At 35.8% G+C, this 10985-nt stretch overlaps 1 non-coding gene across 1 annotated transcript; it reads left to right on the top strand.

Annotated features, from left to right (window-relative positions):
- Positions 1 to 8337: 8337 nt before the first annotated feature.
- LOC128285914 (small nucleolar RNA R71) lies at positions 8338 to 8444 on the top strand. The gene has a single exon (XR_008276461.1). It is a non-coding gene; the product is annotated as a small nucleolar RNA R71 (small nucleolar RNA).
- The last annotated feature ends 2541 nt before the right edge of the window (positions 8445 to 10985 follow it).

Raw genomic sequence — 10985 nt, forward strand, 5'->3', positions numbered from 1 at the left:
ACATGTTGTGACAATGGTGTATGTTAGGAAAAAATAAAATAAGGAGTATGGGTAATAAAGAAATGGGAAAAAAAAGAATGGTGTGAGTGTTTCCCCATTGCCGTGAGTTGAAGAAAAGAGAAAAAAATTTGTTCATCCTTTTCATTTCTTTTGGCGAAAATTCTAAGGAAGAAGGAAGGAGTTCTTGCTCATGTTTGGTTTGGAAGAGGATTAGGAAGAGGTTTGGCCATACTCGTATCTAGATTAAGGTATGTTTGAGGTTGTGCCATGAGATTCATGCATGTTTTTAGTTGCTAGCTTGAGTTCTAATTAGCCCATGGTTCAAATCTTTGCTATGTCATGGGGATGATATTCGGCCAAGGTGGATTTTGTGTTAATGCCATTGCATGCTAAATATGAAGCTTGATAATGATACATGTGATGGTGGATTGATGACTCATGGATTTCCTTTTTAGCATTTTTGAGTGGGACATTAAGTTCTTTGTTTAACCATGACTAAAATTGAAATGGTATGGTGTTGTGATGTATTCGGCCATGGTATATCCATAAGTATGATTTATGCTTATTGCATGGTAGGTAAGATTTGTGTTTTGGATTTATGTTCATGTTTAGTTATAATCAATTTTGAGATTCGACTCTTGCACATATATATATATATATATATATATATATATATATGTTTGCACATGACGTATTGGTATGACATATACAATATCTCAAGGTATATACTGACATATGATGGTGTTTCGGCTATGGAGTACATGATGGATGCGTATTGAGTTATAATATGTAATGCATTAGTTAGTAAAAGGTATGCCATTTGTGTGTGGTATTGAGTATATAATTGGCCTCAACATAGACATGCATAATCGGCCACATGAATGAGTACATAGGTTGATGTGTTGTTCGCCATAGGTAAGCATGTTGAAGGCTTTATCTTGACTTAGAAAATTCGCTAAGGAGAGTACTAACTAATGTGTTGAGTTTGATTCATGATTCCGTACATATGTGACTTTAATGTCTAATGAATATATGTGGGCTAAGTACCTTGAGTTCCTCTTTTCGATGCTCAAATGATTAAATCAATTTATTTGTTAAATTAAGCTCAAGAGCAAAGGGGAACTAAATCCGATAAAGGGAAGGAAAAAGTGGTCGAATAGCCATCGGAATCATTCGACAACATCCGAGGTAAGTTTTCGAGTAATGGAACTTAAATTATGATTCGATTAGATTATGTCTTAAGTAAATCAAAATCATGCTCTTTGTATGTGGCGATTGAGCCGAAATTGTAAATATGATAAGTGTCTTGTGTTGAGCTTTGGTAATGAAAATGAAATATGGAAGTGTCATGATTTATTGATATATGTGTGCATGGTTCTTCGAATGATGTTCGGGTTAAGTCCCGAAGGCTTTGTGCTAAGTGACTATATCCGGACTAAGATCCGAAGGCATTTGTGCGAGTTACTAAATCCGGACTAAGATCCGAAGGCATTTGTGCGAGTTACTAAATCTGGGTTAAGTCCGAAGGCATTTGTGCGAGCTACTATAACCGGCTATGTCCCGAAGGTATTTGAACAGTAGCTATGTCCGGTTAAACTCAAGGTACGTGATTCGGGAATGAATGAACTTGCTGTAAAAATTTTAGTTAATACGCTTGTGAAATCCCAACAATGAGGTATGTTTCAGTATGTGCTTTGAATTAGTTGAGCCCTTACAAATAAGTATTCGTCAGTTGATAAACGAGCTACCTAGGCCTTTGGCTAAGTAGATCTTTTGTGTATGAACATAAGGGTTGGTAATGTGAAGTAAGTATGATATTGAGAATTTGTGCATATGAAATTATCCGTTTAGCTATATGAATGCTATGCTTTTGTTGTCTGGAATCCCTTGCTCAAAACTTACTAAGCATAAATTGCTTACTCCGCTTCATTGTTTCTCTGTTTTATAGATTTTGGCTCGTCACCATCGGACTGGATTTTTGGAAGTCGAAGTCTCCCACACTATCAAAGCCCCTTTTGGTACAATTTTGGTTGAACTTTGAAATGGCATGTATAGGACTACCCTTTTGTTGTTGGTCATGTACCCATGGATTTTGTGTAAATTTGGATAGCCATGCGAAAATGGCTTATATACGTTTTAGCATAGTACTATAATCGTTTTGTATGTTGATCACTAAGAGGTATGGAAATGTTTGGAAACGATTAGCCATTGGAATGGTTAATCATGATTATACTTTGTGCTATGTATGCAAAAAGGGCTAATTGAATCATGGAAACTATGAAATAGGTAAAGTCTACCTTAAAGGCGATCTTGACAGAAGAGCGATGTCGATGTGAAAAATCACTAAAAATAGTAGGAATGGAATTAAATAGTGAATAAATTATTTAAATGAACCTTGATGAATCTACTTTCATATAGAAGAAACGTAACGGTCATATGAGTTGTATGTTAAGAGATATTTAGGTTTTCGTGAAAAGCAGGGCGAAGCGGTTTCGGATTCCTGCTCGACTTTTTAACCAGAGATAATTAGGAGTCATGCCATATATGTATAGATTCCTCTTTGAGTCTAGTTTCTATAGAAATAAACGGCATCAGATTGAAGCCCTGCATGGGGAGATATCCAAGTCGTAATGCGCGAAGGTCGGTGTAGTCAATCCTCGTAACATGGGAGACTTTAACTAATAAACTGTACTAATTGGCCCGACCAAAATTCTAGAAAAAATTTGTAGATGCATATATGAGTCTAGTTTCGGGAAAAATCACGAAACTGATTTTCAAGTTGTGAAACTCAAGATATGATTTTTAAGGTGACAAGTGATACGCTTAGCCACCGTATGGAATTTTTTAATGGATCGTGAAAATAAATATATTATGTCCGTTAGCACCTCGTGTTCGACTCCGGCCACGGTCTCGGGTACGGGGTGTTACAGACCGTGTTTTGCTTCGTTCGCTTCTCTCACGCTCGTGTATGGATGCACATGCCCATGTTAATTTCACAGTCTCAAACACGGGTGGTGGGCATGGGTGTGTCCCACTTCCATGTTAATTTCTCAGTTTCAACCACGGCCTCTAGACATGGGCATGTCGCACGCCCGTGTTGTTTTGACAGATTCACCAACGGCCATGTCGCATAGCCATGGCAACTTATCGACTCTCGTGTTGGGGAAAATTTTTGCCCTATTTTCACACAGTTGTATCGCACGGTCGTGTTTCCTTCCGTGGTATGGGAACGGCCTAAGGCACGCCCGTTTGCCTGGCCGTGTGGTTCTGGAAAACCTGTATTCAGTGATTTAGTTAGTGAATTAAATGTTATAAACTAAAATTTAAAGAAGTGAACACCGTTAGTGCTCGAGTTGCCTCCCGAAAAGCGCTTATTTATAGTCTAAGCTTGACTTACCTCTCTGTTGCGTGGTCATGGTGGTGGGAGGAGTTTACACTCCTCATCCCTGCTATCAATTTTATCAAAATAAGGTTTTAGATGAGTACTATTTACCTTGAACGTACCGAATTTAGGATGAATTACCTCGACTGTCTCGTATGGGAAAATGCTAAGTACCGTAAGAGGGATTTCTCCATTAGGTTCAGAGGTGGCAATCAGAGGGTCTACTGCAACTAATAGTACTTTGTCTCCAACCTTAAGTTGATTTGGTGAAATATTGATCTCGTCGTGGCGTGATCTTGGTTTATTGTGTGATCTCGATATTTGTGTCTGCCATTCATCTAGTTCCTTGACCTGTAGCCTTCGTTCTTCATAGATGGGTCCATTTTCGGTACTCGAACATGGCTTAGGTGTGTTCTTTGAACGTGTTTCCTACAAATAAGGTTTCACCACATGATCAGTATTAGTAGTACAATTTATACAATCAACCTTGATATTCGATGTGTTACTTGAATTACGAGCTTGAAGAGTGATTGTTTCCTCCTCCACACGAAGTGTGAGTTCACCTGTACCAACATCAATTATAGTTCTAGCAGTTGCTAAAAAGGGCCTTCCTAAAATTAAGGGCACGCCACTATCTTTTTCTATGTCTACAACAACAAAATCAACTGGGAATATGAATTTGTCAATTTTAACGAGCACACTTCAATAATACCCCTAAGAAATCTGATTGTTTTGTCAGCTAACTGGATGCTCATCCTAGTTTGTTTGGGTTTCCCAAGACCTAGTTGTTTAAACATTTTATAAGGCATGACATTGATACTAGCCCCTAAATCAGCCAAAGCATTATTAACATCTAAACTACCAATTTAATTTGTTGACCAGCTTATTCTATAGTATGGCTGAGCAAACTGCATTTAACTCCACATGTGACGCCTCATCCAACTTCCTCTTATTTGTTAAAAGCTCCTTTAAGAATTTGACTGTGTTTGGCATCTGCGAAAGAGCTTCAATAAATGGTAAGTTAATATGTAATTTTTTTAATAATTTAAAGAATTTACCAAATTGTTCGTCTGTGGGGTCTTTCCTTGTCGTGTTGGGGTATGATACACGAGGTTTGTACTCTTTATTTACTGATTTTGTTCACTGTGGTCTACCTCACCTTTGCTTTTACTTACCACAATTCCTTACCTCAGTTCTGGTTCAAGTTCGACTAACCCTTCCTTATCTTGAATGGTAATTGTATTGAGCTGTTCCCTTGGGTTAGATTCAGTGTTACTTGGTAGGCTACCTTGAGGTCATTCAGAAATCAATTTGGCGAGTTGGCCTATATGAGTTTCAAGCCCTTGGATCGACGCTTGTTGATTCTTAAGTGTTGTTTAGGTATTCTGAAAGCGAGTTTTCGACACCGAGGTAAACTTTGTTACCATCTCCTCAAGGTTTGGCTTTTTTTCTGTTGATAAGGTGGTTGTTGAGAACCCGGAGGATGTTGTGGCCTTTGATTTCCTTGACCGCCCCACGAGAAATTGGGATGGTTCCTCCAACCTGCATTATAAGTATTACTATATGGGTTATTTTGAGGTCTAGAGTTATTGTTACCCATATATTGGACTTGTTCCTCCTCGATGCTAGGGTTGAAGGGTTGATATTCTGTGTATGCTCCTCCTCCATTTGAATCACACCTTATCATTGGATGTGCCTGAGTAGAACCACACAAACCGTCAATCTTTTTATTTAAGAGTTCTACCTAGTTAGATAGCATAGTTACTGCATCGAGGTTGAAATGTAAAACCCCTTACCCGTATCCAAGGCCGGAACAGAGTACGAGGCATTACCAGACTTAACAATACACATAGACGAAAACCGGGCCATAAAATTTCATTTAATTCAAAACTTTTCGAGCACATGCATAACAAACAAAGCTAACTATATCATCACATCAAAACATAGGACATGGCATGATTAATTAAACTTATAAACCATAATGGATAAAGACCACATCTCATGATTTTATACAATAACTCAATGCAGACTGATACGTATGGTCAAAATCATAATAAAAATACATATCACAAACCAACTTCCTATACATGCCACTCACTTGATATTTCTAATATTTGAATTAATTTTCCCAAAACTGATAGTTTGATAGTGTGATTTTGACATCGACGATCTCCAACCCCGAGCCGACCTGCCAATACTAAAGAAATGGAGAGGATGGGTAAGCTTTACGCTTAGTAAGTTCATATGAAAATAATAAGCAATTACTACCATGCTTTTTAAGACAAAACACTATAATTGTACAATTACACATGTTCAGGTTAAGCTATGTTATCGAGTTACAGTTACTAAATCATTCATATCTGAAGGTACAAAACTCCAAATTTAATTTCATTAATTTTACCTAAAACTAGATTCATATATCTTTCTCCCATAAAATTTCCAGTATTTTTGGTCAGGCCAATTAGTACAGTTTATTAGTTAAAGTCTCCCCTGTTTCAGAGTATGACTACTCTGACCTCTGTTCACTATGAACCAAATTTCTCCCTGTACAGAATTCCAACGACCATTATGTTTATTTTACTTAAAAATAGACTCAATAGGAATCCATGCATGTAAGGTATGACTCTTAATAATATTTTTACAATTTATGGTGAATTTCTAAAGTTAGAACAGGGTATCCCGAAATCATTCAAACCCTATTTCACAAGAATTCAAATTTCACACAATATAGAATTCTTTTGCTTCCCTTGTTTCTTTCATGTGAAAATAGACTCATTAAGATTTATTTTCATATATCATTTACATTTTTATTCAACTTCCACAATTTTTAGTGGATTTTCAAAATCACGTAACTGCTGCTTTTTACTACTAAAATTCATTCTTATATAATTCCACTTAATCCATTTTATCTTATCGAAGTTCACCTAACTATCGAGCACATTGCTCATAATTTTCATAAACATATACCTGCACTTATTCATCATATAATCATGTTCATATGTATTTTTACTTAATCGATTTTCCTGTTGAACTCTTGGAATAATAACTGATACTCAATTGCCTGCACATATTTTCACACTCGTAGCCAAAGCTATCTGGTACGCATAGTAGCCTGCACATAGTACTACACATGCAACCAATTATCTGGTACACATAGTAGCCTGCACTTAGTACTACACACGTGACCTAACCATCTGATACACGTAGTAGCCTGCACTTAGTACTACACACGTGATCGAAGTTATCGGGTATGCATAGTAGCCTGCACTTAGTACTACACATGCGACCTCACAATAGATCATTCGTATCATTTTTATTCCAAAGGCTCAACTGGGAAATTTCTCACTTTCCAACATGTTACATATTTATTCAGTCTTTTTTTCAATTTTCAATTTACAACAAATAGTCAATCTATAGGTAGCCTCATTTCATATGATAACAAAATATAATAAAATAAAAAGAATCGATAAATTATTTACGTACAAACTTGTCGAAATCTCATCAGGTACAACCGTGCAGCAATTCATACAACCCAGGTAATAGTAATTTAACACTCAATTAACGTAGCAATAATTTTCCATTCAATTTCACATAATACAACTAGCATTACATATTTTTTTTTTCATATCATACATACCATCCATCAACTTCTCTTAAACATATTAAGTCATACAATTTATGCCATATCAATAGAGAATTACAATTCATGCATGGTATTGCATTATTATTAACACACGAACTTACCTCGATCCAGAAATAGCAATTTACCATTTTAGTCCATAACCTTGTATTTTCCCGATTTAAGCCCGAATCTCGATTTCCTTCATCTATAATATCACATTTAGCCTAATAATTAGCCACACTATTCATACGGGTCCAAAAATCATATTTTTACAAATTTTCATTTTGACCCCTAGACTTTTGCATATTTGCACTTTTTCCCCAAGGATCAGAAATTAAACTTCATCCTATTTTCTTATGTTTTATGACATGCTGATCATTTTTCCCTTCTATGGCAACATCAAATTCTCACTCTAACATGTACTTATGACTATTAGGTATTTTTACCGATTAAGCCCTTTTACTCGTTTTCACTTAAAACCGAGTAGCACAAGTTGTCTAACATAATTTAAAACCTCATATTCTATCATAAAACACCAAAATACACAAATTTCACATATGGGTATTTTTCCAATTATGAACCCTAGGTTGAATTATTACTAGCATAAGCTAAATCAAGTTACCGGGACTCCAAAAACGTAAAAATCATTAAAAACGAGGCTAGAACTGACTTACAATCGAGCTTGGCAGCTTGGAAACCCTAGCCATAGAGTCTCCCTTGCTATACACGTCCATGGTGAAGAAGATGAACAAAATTGGCTTTTAATTTTGTATTTTAATTCATTTTACCCCAAAATGACCAAAATGCCCTTTTTACTAAACTTTCCAAAAATTCCATCCATGTCCAATTTTTGTCCATAAACTTAGAAATTGGTCAAATTGCTATTTAAGACCTCCTAATTAATATTTCAAAGCAGTTTCATACTAGAAACTTCAAGAATGCAAGTTTTGCAACTTATTCAATTTAGTCCCTAACTTCAAATTAAGCACTTTATGCATAGAATTTCTTTACGAAATTTTCACACAATCATGCAATCATATCATAGACCTCAAAATAATCATAAAATAATTATTTTTATCTCAGATTTTTTGTCACGGAACCACTATTCTGATTAGGCCCTAATTCGGGATATTACATGAAAACGCCGGCTGCTTTCGTCGGCTTTGTTCTCATAACTTGCCACCGATAATTATTCAGTGACATCTCCTCTATAAATTCATAAGCCTCTTCAGGTGTCTTATTATTGATAGGCCCACCAGCAGCTGCGTCAATCATCTGTCTAGTCGAAGGATTCAGGCCATTGTGAAATGTTTGAACCTGTAACCATAAGGGCAGCCCATGGTGAGGGCACCTTCTCAAGAGGTCCTTGTATCTCTCCCATGCTTCATAGAGTGTTTCTAGATCCATCTGCACAAAAGAAGAGATGTCATTCCTTAATTTGGCCATTTTAGCCGGTGAAAAATATTTAAGAAAAACTTTTTGGTCATTTGTTCCTAAGTAGTGATTGACCCTCGTGGTAACGAGTTCAACCACTGTTTAGCTTTGTTCCGCAATGAAAAGGGAAACAACTGAAGGCCAATGGCATCATCAGAAACACCATTGATTTTAAAAGTGTCACAAAACTCCAGAAATTTCACCAAGTGATTGTTTGGATCCTCATCTTGCAAACCATCGAACTAAACAAACTGTTGTATCATTTGAATTGTGCTATGTTTCAGTTCAAAATTGTTTGCAGCAATAGCAGGTCTAACTATACTTGACTCAGTTCCTGTTAAATTAGGTTTAGCATAATCATACATAGTGCATGGAGTAGGATTCTGATTTACTGGATCAGTAGCAATCGCAGGAGGTAGCGGATTTTCCTGATTTTCAGCCATCTCCTCGATTATGGTGTGAATGTCGTCTTCTTGCTCTTCCTCTGTGTATCTTAGGCTTCGCCTTATTTCTCTTCGATTTTTGCGAGCTGTGCGATTGATCTCACTGTTAAAAAGTAATGGTCCCGACTGGTTTCTTCTAGTCATACACTATAAAAACCTGCTGGAAGCGAATAAACGAAAAATTAGAAAAGAAAATAAAAATTTAAATTGCAATAAAAGTAAAATGGCTAAAGTAATAAAAATCGAGTGTTCCTAAAATCTTAGTTCCCCAGCAATTGCGCCAAAAACATGATCTTGTGATGTGATACGTGCAATAAGTTTTAAAATTTATGAATGTCCGTTCTTAAAAGCTAACTATTATCACGACAAAGGCAAGCGCACCTTATCAAACAGTAGTATAGCTTATGGCAAGACCGGATGTCGAACGCAAAGGAACTAAAAGTATTAGTATTAACCTTCTTTTTATTATCTAGCCTAAAAATGAAGGGGTATGTTTTATCTAAACTACTTTGTAACACCCCTCACCCGTATCCAACATCGAGACAGGGTTCGAGGAATTAACGGACTTAAACATTTACAACAACACATAACATATTACCAACCATGCATGGCAAACAAGCATATGCACATCACCAATATTAGACATAACATGAATAGCTACATTTATAAGTCAGAATCATTAGCTCACTAAAGACCAATATATTTGGCCAAATTATAATAACACATGTTATAAAAACTAGGTCCCTATACATGCCACTCACTTGATAATACTAGCATATGTGTTTATACTGCCAAGGTGTTGGCTTGATAATGTGATGTTGCCTCCGACGATCTCCAACCCTGAGTTAACCTGACAACACTAAAAGAAATAGAAAGGAGGGGGTAAGCTTTACGCTTAGTAAGCTCGCATGAAATAATAATAAGCAATTTACTAACATGCTTTCCATAATAAAACTAACCCAATTGTACATTTACACAAGTTCTGGTTAAGCTACTTCCTTGAGTCACAGTCACTAAATCATTTATGTCTAGAGTTACGAAACTTCAAATTAATATCCATAAATTTTCCCAGAAACTAGACTCATATATTTTTGTACTATAAAATTTGTAGAATTTTTGGTCCAGCCAATAAGTACAGTTTATTATTCAAAATCGACCCTATTTTTCTATTAGATAGCTTCAACCTTTCCTCACTAAAATTTATTTATATCATAGTAAAAGACTTAGATAATGTTCATGTATCTTTCTCCTGAAAGTAGACTCATTAAGGATTCTAAGAATATAAATTATAATCCATAATTATTTTTCTACAATTTTTCACAATTTTTTCAAGTCAGAACAGAGGATCTCAAATTCATTCTGACATTGTCTCACAAAAATTATAATATCACATAATATATAGCTCTTTTGCTCACTCTGTTGCTTTTATATTAAAATAGGCTCATTAATATTTAATTCCATAATTTATTTGAAATTTAATTCAACTTACACAATTTTTGGTGAATTTTCAAAGTCACACAACTGCTGCTGTCCAACACTATTTTACTACTAAAATTCACTCTTACATAATTTCACTTAATCTATTTTGTCTTATCAAAGTTCACTCAAATATCGAGCATATTGCTCAAAATTTTCTTAAACATATACCTGCACTTATTCATCATATATTCATGTTCACATATATTTTTATTTAATTGATTTTCCCGTTGAACTCTTCAGAATAATAATTGATACGCAGTTTCCTGCATGTATTTTCACACTTGTAGCCAAAGCTATCTGGTACGCATAGTAGCTTGCACTTAGTACTACACATGCGACCAATTATCCAGTATACGTAGTAGCCTGCACTTAGTACTACACACGTGACCTAACCATCTGATACATGTAGTAGCCTGCACTTAGTACTACACACGTGATCGAAGTTATCGGGTACGCAAAGTAGCCTGCACTTAGTACTACACATGCAACCAATAATTTGGTACACGTAATAGCCTACACTTAGTACTACACACGTGACCTCACAATAGATCATTCGTATCGTTTCTATTCCAAAGGCTCAACTGGGAAATTCCTCACTTTCCAACTTGTTACAATTTATTCAGTC

The sequence above is a fragment of the Gossypium arboreum genome, chromosome 12 (genome assembly GCF_025698485.1).
Source record: "Gossypium arboreum isolate Shixiya-1 chromosome 12, ASM2569848v2, whole genome shotgun sequence".
In the NCBI taxonomy this organism is placed as follows: domain Eukaryota; kingdom Viridiplantae; phylum Streptophyta; class Magnoliopsida; order Malvales; family Malvaceae; genus Gossypium; species Gossypium arboreum.